Source organism: Diadema antillarum, unplaced genomic scaffold (assembly GCF_040938485.1).
Source record: "Diadema antillarum isolate AM-2024a unplaced genomic scaffold, OU_Dant_1.0 scf00000173, whole genome shotgun sequence".
Classification (NCBI taxonomy): Eukaryota; Metazoa; Echinodermata; class Echinoidea; order Diadematoida; family Diadematidae; genus Diadema; species Diadema antillarum.
This window is the reverse complement of record NW_027271062.1, coordinates 178,204-191,042: the sequence shown is the minus strand read 5'-3', so window position 1 is coordinate 191,042 and position 12,839 is coordinate 178,204.

Here is a 12,839-nt window from a genome sequence, read left to right as displayed (position 1 = left end):
AGTAGATTATAGGGACGAGCCGAGGCGGATTAAACTCTTGGACAAACATATACCACGGATATACTGGAATCTAACCTGTCTATGTAGTACAGAACCAGAAGCGCACAAAGGAAGATTTTACATGATCCCATGTTCGGTATCTACAGCTCTGCGATAAAAGAAAATAACGTATACAGAAGAAAAAAAAAAGTTATGAGAACAAGAATAGTCATACCATTGTTCAAAAGATAGAAAACTATCAACGAAAGGTCGATACATTCGATGAGAAATGTTGCAAAGGTAATAACTGCAATAGTAGTTTCAAGAACGGAGGAACAAACCAGAAAAAAACAACAACAACCAAACAAACGCAAACAAACATTTTGAATGGAGCAGAATATACACAGAGGATGAATTAATTGAAAAAACAGAAAACGTCGGGGCGGACTACCAACAGACAGTAATTGGCGATTTAATTCTTAACCCGTTGAGGACGAGTCCCGAGTTACTCGGGCAAGCGTCTATGGGAAATACGTGCTGTAGCAAACCCAAACCGTCCTCAGCGGGTTTAAGATTTTCTCTACTAAAAATCCCATCCCTACGAGAATATCAAGCCAACTTTGCGCAAACTTGCATTGCCTGTGGCAACGACCTCCATCACAACTTTTAGCCGTCACCATTCCGTTGTCAATGGTTGTGGAATGTATATAAATGCATTCTTTTTTGAGAATTTGGTCATGAATATTTTTATGATATAATGTTGAGGTTGATCATTCATATTTTGCAGCCCTTAAATTAGGAGCTATGACTTTGCTCTAGTTAGGGTGTATAAATTTGTTTAAAGTGGTAAGGAATGTATCTAAAAAAGCAAAGCAACGAAAAGAAACTCACGCACACACAAACACACACCGTTGCAAAATCAGCATCTATGACTTCATTTCGCATGACATTGTCAAGGCTAAACTAAGGCAATGAAAGAGCACGTAATTTCAAGAACTTAAGATATAGATTGGACAGTTTTTCAGAAAACATTTCTTGACCAGTTCATATGAATATTCAAATGAGTGATTTGATGTCATACCCTCACAATTTTTCATGTACATATTGTATATGAAATTGGGAATAATTGTTATTTTTAGCGAATACATGTACCAGTAAAAAGCATGTTGCCATACCAAGATACATCAGAGTTAACATTTGTTTGTTTTTTAGGTGCTTTTAAGAAAAAATATGAAATTTCAAGATGTCATATCTTCCTTATTTCTCAACTGATTTTTGTCATTTTTGTATCGTTTTGTAAGAAGGGAATATTTTTTTCTTTCTTTTGAAGTTCACAAATTTTGGGGGTGGATTTCTTCTTTAAAACTAGAAAAGCACTCTGAAAGCACAGACCTCTGCCAAGCAGCTTATTTCCACCCATACACACATGCTGAAAATCATCCAATATCCCAATATAGAAGCCTTTTGTTTACGTCATCGGCTTTTAGATACGTAACGCCCGGCCCGAGCAGAGCACAGACTTTAGAGTGCGTGTACAAACCTCAAATAACCGCAGCTTGGACTCCCAAGTTCATTGACCCTATCTGCAAAAAGATTTTAGAAAATCCTTCGTTTCATCCAAATCTGTCTGCAGCTTTTTGAATCATTTTGTTCACAAATGAACAAACCAATCAACACTGATGAAAATATAACCACCTTCCTTGGCTGAGGTAACAAACAAACCAACACTGATGAAAACATAACCTCCTTCCTTGGCGGAGTTAATAAAATGTCCTTGGCATGTATAATCAGACTTAGACTGGAGGTATCAGTGATTACAAATGATGTTGTATTCTGTCTTGTGTTTTTAGTAGCCCATCTTTATCATTTTGTGTAAAGAATACTTGTATGTTTCACAAAAACTATGAAAACAAAAAATGTTTTGATGACAAAGATTCTGTGAAATAGTGTTGATTTTGTTGTTTGCCTAATCTTCATCTGGTCTATTATGTGAAGTTAGAATTTATAAGACTATGGACTGTGAGGTATTGAAAAAGATGTCTTTCTTTCTCCACTTAAATGTGATATTGCCAAACTTTATGTGAGGTTCATTGTTGATAATATCAACAGCAAAATAAGATCATTATGACTGCTTCTAAGTTTGTATATCTTGAAGGAAAAAAATTGATGTATTTCCCCATTAATTTCAATTAAATAGATATAAGACGTAAAAAATTAACATCAAACATTTTGTCGTTGAAATGTTTCCAATATAAGCATTACTCTCAGGGGGACTTATCTATTTCTTTCCAGAATTATGCATGCAGTCTTTATTGCAGTGTTTACAATCACGTGAAAAGCTCTTGATATTTGAATAGTAAATCTGGAAGTCATACATGACATGAATGGAATGAAGCTACAAAGTAGTGAGCATGCAATACCCTTCCCTTTCCCACTTTTTTGTCGAGCCCACCGGAGGTGTGGTGAGACTAAGGGATCGCCTGCGGCGTCTGTCCGTCCGTCGTCCGTCCGTCCGTCGTCTGTCCGTAACGCTACAAAAACTTGAATAACTCTCTACTGAGGATTTCAATTTCAATCAAACTTGGAGGGAAGAGTGGTTATACAAAGTTACACATTTTACCAAACATGAAGGGCACCTCAAGGTCAAAGGTCACAGGCAGAGGTCAATGAACTTTAGGGCCGAATGTTAAGTTTTTAGGGCGTGTTTCGTTTATGGCTCGTAACTTTTGATGTATCTGTTTGTTTGTTACCAAACTTATATGGTAGATGTCCCTTAGGAAGTTGAAGGTTACCACAAGGTCAAAGGTCACAGACAGGGGTCAACAAACTTTTAGGGCCCAATGTTAAGTTTTTATGGCGCGTTTCGATTGTGGCTCATAACTTTTGATCCCTAAGTCCGTTTGTGACCAAACTTGGACAGTAGATGTCCCTTGGGGAATTAAAGGTCATCACAAGGTCAAAGGTTACAGAAAGGGGTCAACAAATTTTTAGGGCCCAATGTTAAGTTTTTATGGCGCGTTTCGATTATGGCTCATAACTTTTGATCCATTTGTCCGTTTGTGACCAAACTTGGATGGTAAATGTCCATTGGAGAGTTGAAGGTCACCACAAGGTCAAAGGTCATAGGCGGGTCAATGAACTTCTGGGAGTTAGAAAAATATTAATTTCTTGTACGCGAATGGGCGAGAAACAATTTGGCACTTGCCTTGTTTTGTCATGATGTCGGAAATAAATAGATAACAAATGCCTATGTTTTGTTGCATATTGTGCTATGATTCCTGTGGCATTGACTGATGTGATTACTCCAATGCAAGTCAATTTCTTTTATTCTTTGTCACATTAACTTTGCCTGTCAATGGTGTTGCATAGGAGGTAAGTCTGTAACAAGATTTTCACCAAAAAAAAAAGAAAAAAGAAAAAAAGGCTTGTGCTGTGCTTGAATAACCCGTTCATACTGTGTGAAATAGTAGAAATAGTTTTCACCTGTGTGCACATGTGGCTTTGTGAACTGTTGTGGTGCACTAGTGGAAGTTGATTTTGTACATGGGAATTTTAGGGAAATGCCAAAAACTTTGCACTGTGTTCTGCACAGAATATACCCTTTTGGTTCACTCCTTTATTATGTGATTCACAGATGAACATTTAGATCCACTGTTGCATTTGTTACATCAACAGTGTTGTATGTGACCTGTTATGTTGCTTTGTTAAAGGTTCAGTTTACCTTTGGGAGCAGTGATTTCAAAAATGTTCAAGATATCACATTTGATGCATATGTGTAGGTCTGTTGTATCACAAAACATCCTACCTCATAAAATTTTCGCAATAAAGCCTTAAATATAAGGAGATATAAGCATTTTTCTAAATAAACGGTAACTGTAGATGGTTTAGTCCAGAAACATTTTTATTAAAACTATTGGTCACATTTTGTGTATTTAACAACGCTAACATCGATTATACGGATTCAAATTTTTACAGTGGTTGTTTCTATCCCTAACTCACATTTTAGAACTATTTTAAAGCATTATTGCTGGGTTTTTGTTTCATCTGCAAATGGTAAATTATGCCTTTTAAGTTCCAGACGTGTTAGAAGCTAAGAAAACGTTTACCTTTATTTATCAGACAATTTGGCTTAAAAATAAGATTTTTATGCCTCTGCCCGAAGGGTGCCAGAGGCATTATGTTTTTGGGTTGTCCTTACGTCCGTATGTCTGTACGGACGTCCGTCCCCATTTGTTTACGTGATAACTTGAGTAATATTAATTGGAGTTTTACCAAACTTGGTCCAAGTATAATGTATGATGGGCAATTACTTCTTTTCATTAAATTTTGGGTGAAATCAACCAGAAGTCAAAGATCAAAGGTCAAGTCATGAAATTGCATCCGTTAACGCGATAACTCAAAACTGGAGGAAGCAAATTTCACCAAACTTGGTCCAAGGATGACGTATGATGGGGCAGTTAATTAGAATAGTTTTTGAGTGAAATCGGCAAGAGGTCAAAAGGTCAGGATCAAACGCTCAAAATGTCACTATTTCCCCCATATCTGTGTATGCAATGCCTGAAGGTATTTTCTTGAAACTCGGTGTATACATGTACTACAGGGCTGCACACTGGCGCCGGTCCGACTGTCAAAGACCGGTAAAAGTCACTGTCGGACCGGTAACTTTTCAGGAAATCCACAATTTACCGATCCAAGATGACCAGTAAAAAAAAGCATTGGCGGGATCAGTAGAAAGAAAAAGAGCAGCCCCGATCAGGGAGAAACAGAATGCAAGATATCGCACTGTTCAACAAGTTTCACGCAAGTTTTCGTGTATGTCTACCAGTGCAATTTGTACAGTAAACATATTAGTTTTGAGCACTAGCAGTCGACCAGTTATTCGCGCTCGCTTGCGCAGTGGCGCTGCTCACGCACTGCCATGCCATGCAATACATGCAAAGCATGTACAATGTAACTGTTGAAATGCATGTAATTCCCCGATCCCCGTTTTGTTTGTTTGTTTGCTTGCGATCGGCAGTCATGCCAGACTAGAAGCACTGATAGAAGCGCACGCATTTGTGGGTCATTTTACTCATGATTTTTCAACGCAAGATCGGTGCGATCCTGAATTTGGCTTCGCGCGCAGCAGCGTGGCAGTTGACATGTCAGAACTAATTTCCTCGTGCCAAGTTTTATAAAAAGTAAAAACATATTCCATATTCAGCGATACAGTAAATGGATCTGATTGCGTTCATTTTCATTTTACACTGTCATTTCACAAATGAATATTTTCATTCGTTCAGAATGGTCTCATAATGAAGATTGTTTAAGAACACATGCACAAAAGGTGAAGAGATAATACTAGGGAGAAAAAAAAATCATGAAATTATTGCAGTCCCGCTTACATATTTGAGGTAGAAATCGTCCCAAAAAGGATCATGAATTCAGCCGCGTCGTACACCATTCAAAAGCTCATGTACGAAATGTGAAGAGATTAAAAATAAAGGACACATTTTGGTGCGCGTGCATCATAAAAGATTACAGCCAAATAACAATTCATGAAATAAATGCTATCCTGTTGAAATTTGAGGAAATAATAGGCGCAAAAAGGATCTTGAATTCAGTCCGGCATGCCATGTTGGTTATCAAAAACACATGCACAAATGCAACTAGATTATCGGGAAAAACAAAACAAAACACACTTTTACCCTTCTGGTGCGTGCATTACAAAAGATTACATCCGAAGTAATTCATGAAATCGCCACAATCCCGCTGATATTTGAGGTAGAAATAGTCGCAAAAAGGATAGTGAATTCGGCCATGTCGTATACCTTTTAAGAACGCATGTACGAAATGGGAAGAGATTAGCGGGAGAAAAGTAAAGGACACATTTTCAACCCCTTTTTGGCGCTTGCATCATTACAGCCGAATAGTAATTCATGAAATTATCGCAATCCCGTTGAAATTTGAGTAAACAATAATAGGCACAAAAAGAATCTCGATTTCGGCCCTGCATGCAGTGTATAATTTTGAAAACGCATGCACAAATGCGAAGAGATTATTGGGAGAAAAATAAAGAATGCATTTTCAATCCTTCTGGTGCGTGTATCACAAAAGACTACAGCCGAAATAATTAATGAAATATCGCAATCCCGCTGATATTTGATGTAGAAATAGGCGCTAAAAGGATTGTGAATTTGACCGTGTCGTATAGGCCTACCTTTTAAGAACGCATGTACGAAATGTGAAGAGATTATTGGGAGAAAAATACAGGACACATTTTCAACCCCTTTTGGCGCATGCATCATAAAGATTACAGCTGAATAATAATTCATAAATGCATCGCAATCCCGTTGAAGTTTGAGGAAACAATAGGCGCAAAAAGAATCATGATTTTTGGCCGTGTCGTATGTCTTTTAAGAACGCATTTATGAAATACAAAGAGTTTATCTGGAAAAAATAAAGGACACATTTTCAACCCCTTTTGGCGCTTGCATCATTACAGCCGAATAGTAATTCATGAAATTATCGCAATCCCGTTGAAATTTGAGTAAACAATAATAGGCGCAAAAAGAATCTCGATTTCGGCCCTGCATGCAGTGTATAATTTTGAAAATGCATGCACAAATGCGAAGAGATTATCGGGAGAAAAATAAAGAATGCATTTTCAATCCTTCTGGTGCGTGTATCACAAAAGACTACAGCCAAAATAATTAATGAAATATCGCAATCCCGCTGATATTTGATGTAGAAATAGGCGCTTAAAGGATCGTGAATTTGACCGTGTCGTATAGGCCTACCTTTTAAGAACGCATGTACGAAAAGCGAAGAGATTATTGGGAGAAAAATACAGAACACATTTTCAACCCCTTTTGGCGCATGCATCATAAAGATTACAGCCGAATAATAATTCATAAAATCATTGCAATCCCATTGAAGTTTGAGGAAACAATAGACGCAAAAAGAATCATGATTTTTGGCCGTGTCGTATATCTTTTAAGAACGCATTTACGAAATATGAAGAGTTTATTGGGGAAAAAATAAAGGACACATTTTCAACCCCTTTTGGTGCGTGTATCATAAAAGATTACAGCCGAAGTAGTTCATGAAATCGTCACAATCCCACTAATATTTGAGGTAGAAATGGGCGCAAAAAATGATCGCGAATTCGGCCCTGCATGTCATGTACCTTTGAAGAATGCATGCACAAATGCGAAGAGATTATCGGGAGAAAAATAAAGAACCCCTTGTAGTGCGTGCATCAGAAAATATCACAGCTAAAATAATCCATTAAATCATCGCAATCCAACTGAGCACCAAGAGCAGGTTATGCAGCAAGTTCGTGCGCCGATGTTTAGAAAAATTCACAAACGCATATACTTTGATAAAATCTGATTTTGTTCATTATCATTTTACACTGTAATTCACAAACAAACATTCTATTTTTCTCTTATTTTTTTCTTAATTTCTTGTGCAATAAATAATGCAAGTTTCAAAAACATATTAATCTGTAAAATGTACATGGGGGGGGGGGGGGTACGTCCATAAAAAACAAGAAAATAAGTTTGCAAGTCATTAAATGTTTTTTTAGGTTGTCGTTGTTGACCGGTAAATTTCCTGTTCGGACCAGTAAAAAATGGTGAAACGAGGCATTTACTGGTCCAACAGAGACAGGTCGGACCAGCGGAAAAAGTGGGTCAGTGTGCAGCACTGTGTACTACCAAATAAAGATTCTCCAGAGAGAGTTTCAGGTCATGAGGTCAAAGGTCAGAGGTCAGGTGAAAATGTTACAATTTTACTTTTTTCTCCATATCTCGCAAATGGTTCATGGTATCTTCATGGAACTTGCTGACTGATGAGAAGGGAATTTAGGGGTCAGGGGTCAAAGGTCAAGGTCAGCTCAAAATCTCACTATTTCCCTCATATATTTGCAATGCTTGTAGGATTTTTCTTGAAACTTTAATATATTCATGTATTACCTAATGGAGATTCTCTGGGAAATTTTCTGCCAAAAAGTCAAAGCTCAAGTGAAAGTGCTATATTTTACATTTTCCTCTATCTCTTGTGACTCTAGGTATCGTGAAACTTAGTACGTATTTATGCATGTTCTACCTGACAGTAATTCTCTTGGGAATTCTAGGGTCATAGGGTCAAAAGTCAAGGGTCAAAGGCCAGGCTAAAATGCATTTTTTTTCTATTTAATACTGAAATTACACTTTTTCTTCATACCTTGAAAATTACTCAATGCATAAACATATCAAAGGGTCAAAAGTCAAGTAAAATTCTTCAAATCCTGAAATATATGTACTTGCACTCTTAGACAATATAGCAAACCTAGTTCAAGGAGGTTTTATATATGGAGTTTCAACTGGCTGTAATTATTCAAACAGTTGTCAGATTTCTATTGATGTACAGAAGAATTCCACAGGTGCACTTGTGCCTTTGAAGATCGATGTTCCAAGCCGCCGTCTTGCTGAGCAATCTGAAGATTCATTTTGAACGTTATCATAATGTTGGCCATATTTTGCTTATTCATTTATTAAATGAAATGAAATTTCAATTAATGATAGACCATGTAAAAGAAAAGTCATTTCCGTCCAGAAATTTGTGCAAAAGAGTAAATCAGAGCTGTATCATGTGAAAATGTTTGAAAGTGTACCATCCTATGAAGCTGGTTTTATCATTTTTCCGCTTAATTTCCGCAAGTGAAAATGATATGGAATAATCTTCAAGTATAATTCTTTATTGATAGATATATCAGATTAGTGCCCGGGTATGCCCAGTTGAGTAATTTTCATCTTTATTTCAGCATTTTTTGCTCGATTTCTATTTGCGCATCCTCATGTCTGTACCACCTACATTTTATAAGAAGGGATAGCGAAAAGTAATTACCATCACAAAGGCATATCTTCCTGTGAAAGTGACTGGTGATTATGCAATGAGACACGAGTCAATTGTCTTCGTATCTGCGCAGCAGACCCCGTTTGGCACATGCTTCAAATATTTTTGAGCGGCGGCTTCGAACATCTAGCAAAGGGAATAAGACGGTTGTGACTCCATTCTCTAGAACCTCCTTGCCTAGTTCGAGGAAAGTACATATTCAACACATTTGTGACAAACCTGCCATTTCAATATTTTGCCAGTTATGTGAAACTGTCATCACACATTGTCAAGACATTATACTATAGACCTACTAGGAGAACCATGCATTATGGCAGAGGCATACCATAGTGATATTTCTATTGATGTTAAATTCAAAATGGTGCAAACATGATATCTTAACACTGTACTTCAGCTTGTCATGATATTCAAATCTGAGAGTGTCCTGAAATTTGAAACTTTTCTTATTTTGTGAGGTAAATTACTTTGACTTGAGCTATTGAGTTTGAATTCCCGAGCCTGCATTGCATCTATGCTTCAAAGCTGATTTGCTCATTTTTTTCTAATCTAGTGACAGCCTTTCCTACAAATGATGTGCAGTTCGCGAAGGTGCGCATTCTATTTCTCCATGTTCCTTGTGGCATTAACCCACTGTGTTTTAAGTGTGTAACAGCTTTTTAGCATTTGTGTACATGCAGGGTCTCCAGAGCACAGTCAGTATGATTATTTCTCTGCATTGGGGCACAAATCAGCGAAACATACATGTAAAACCCTCTTACCCATAAAAGCTTGCCTGATGCTCATTTTACCATGTCCAGCATAATTCTGGCATGTAGCCTATTTAAAGCAAGGTCTTCTTTGGTTAAATCACTTGTGAATTGTAGTCATGTATGTTTGAATGTGGTAATTTATTGTGAAATTTTGAGCTTCAAATTCAAGCTTTCTCAGCTACATATACTGTGGTAGCAATTCGGTCAGCTGTGTAAACACTATCTGTAGAATGTTCTGCCAGTGTGGTTGTGAACTGCAATGTCTGTCCATTGTTCTTTTGAACACAAAGCTGCTGCTGAGCTCAGAGTAGCCTTAATTTGGTCTTACAGGCAACCATAGATAACCCACATATAAACATGGATTGATTGAAAGCAGTAGTATTAGTAGAACACATCAATGAAAGTTATATTCTCTTTATGATGTTCTCCATAATGACGATATGAAATGTAGTCATCTCCTTATCCAGCAATGACGGCACAGAAAATTCATATATTCATAACTTTTGAATCGATTGTCCAATTTTCTTCAAACTTTTACTGATGTTTTCTCCTAGTATTGCTGCTTCCACTCAATTCATGTTTATATTTTGTGCTTTGGTTTCCTTTAAACTGGCCTTAAGGTACAGTTGTATAACCTTAGACTACCACCAGAGGTGGCTGTACAATGTAAGTGAGGCTGGCTTATTAGACCAATTGTGTTCTCCTATGGGTCAGCTCAGAATGTTTGAATCATAGCTCTTAGGAACAGAAATCTCTTTCCTCTTTCCAGAATTATGTTTTTGTCATCTGTTTATTCAAAAATTTCTAGAGATCTACAGATCAGCTACAATGTATTTCATCACACAGTGGCATGCTTGTGCAGGCAGGATTAAAAGTACAATTAGAATGATCAGTATTTACAATTGTATTCTCCTGAAAAGGAGTGACAATGCACATTTAATATAATCAGCTAATTTTTAAGCCTCCACCACGAAGTATCACCAGAGACATTACATGTATGTTTTCAGGTTTTCCCTCCGTTTGTCCGTCTAGCATAAAAACTGTTTGAGGTATCCAAATGAAACTTGGCATATATGCATGTATGTAATAAGTGTACAGAGCTGTTCCTATCAACTTTTGGCTGCACATGCTCAGAGTTCAAAGGTCAAGGCCAAATTCGTAAAATTTCACTTTTTTCTCCATATCTCTGCAATGCGTGGAGGTATTTTCATAAAAACTTTGTGTATACATGTATTACCGGTAAAGATTGTCTAGGGAAAGTTTTGATCTGTGGGGTCAAGGTTCAGAGGTCAAGTGAAAATGCTAAAATTTCACTTTTTTCTCCATACCTCGGAAATAGCTCAGGTTATCTTCATGAAACTTTATATGGATGTATTGCCTGACAATGATTTTCATGAGAATTTTTGGGTCATACAGATGTAGGGTCAAAGGTCAGGTGAAAATCCTAGAATCTGGGATCACTCATTGTCAGGCATGTGTTGTCCATCATGCATTTGTAGACACCATGCTCCCAAAAAAGAATCATTAAAAATCTAGAGCTAAGTTGATAATGCAAATACACTGATGGCTGTAGTTTCAAGTTTGTTAATGCAGATTTAGGGGTGCCCCCCTTGGAGCAGGGGGGGGGGGGGTTCCCAAATTTGGGCCTAAATTGTTCATTTTCATTATCTTCTTGAGGTTACATTGTCAAATTTTCACCAAACTTGGCAGGTACTATCACATGGGTGATTTTGTACAAACGGGCCCCTTTCCCAACGTGCGGGCCCCCGGAGCGCAGTGCCCAAGTTGGCAAACCCCCAAAGTATGGAATCTTTACAAATCTTTTCTGTCAAACTGTAAGTGCTAAGTTAAGGTTGGGAATGTGTAATTTAGATTGGTAACTGTAATTCTGAGTTTGTTTGTAGCAGATCAGGGGTGGGGAGGGAGTCCAAATTGAGGCCAATCTTCACATTTTTAGCTCACCTGAGCTGAAGGTTCAAGTGAGCTATTGCGATCGCTCCTCGTCTGGCGTGTGATGTCCAGCGTGCATAATTTTTTTACATTTTCATCTTCTTCTTGAGAACCCCATGACCAATTTTCACCAAACTTGGCAGGTAGCATCCCCAGGGGGATAGGATCTCAATTTGATCAAATGGGCACCATGCCCCTCCTGGGGCCCCCTAGGGGACCAACCCCCCCCCCCAAAAAAAAAAAAAAAATAATAATAATAATTAAGGAATCTTATAAAATCTTTTTCTCTAGAACCAGAAGTGATAGAGCCAAGTTAATATTATGAGATAGTACATTGATGACTATAGTTTCAAGTTTGTTCATGGCGGAGTCAGGGGTTTCCCCCCCCCCCCCCCTTGGGACCAGGGAGGGGGGTGGGGAGGGGTCCTAATGGGGCCTAAATTGTACATTTTCATCTTCTTCTTGAAATTCCCATGATGAATTTTCACCAAACTTGGCATGTAGCATCCCTAGGGGGATAGAATCTCAATTCCATCAAAAGGACATCATGCCCCACCTGGAGGCCCCCAGGGGGACCCAACCCTCTCCTCCCTCCCCCCTCCCCCCCCCCCCCCCCCCTCGGTAAGGAATATCTTTAAATATTTTCTTTTAGAGCCAGAAGTGATGGAACTAAGTTAATACAATGAGTCAATATATTGATATGACTGTTGTTTCAAGTTTGTTCATGGCAGAATCAGGGGTGCCCCACCCCCCCCCCTTGGGACCCAGGGGAGTGGGATGGGATGGGTCCAAATGGGGACTTAAATTGTACATGTTCATATTCTTCTTGAAAACCCCTTGATGAATATTCACCAAACTTGGCAGGTAGCATGCCAGGGGTTAAGATCTCAATTTCTTCAACAGGGCGCCATGGTCCCCTTTGGGGCCGCTGGGGCCCAATTCCCCCCCCCCCCCCCCCCCGGACATTATTCTTCTCTAGAACCAGAAGTGATAAAGCAAAGTCACTGTGAGTTTGTACATTAATGACTGTAGTTCCAAGTTTGTTGATTGCATATTTAGGGCTGCCCCCCCCCCCCCCTTGGAGTGGGGGGGGGGGATTCAAATGTAGACCTAAAGTGCACATTTTCATTTTCTTGCTGAAAACAACATAATGGATTTTCACCAAACTTGGCAAGTAGCATTCCTATGGGTAAAATATCTCAAACTGTTTGAATGGGCACCATGCTTTCCTTGGGGCCCAAACCTCCTTAATTACGGAATATTCAATGATATTCTTCTCTA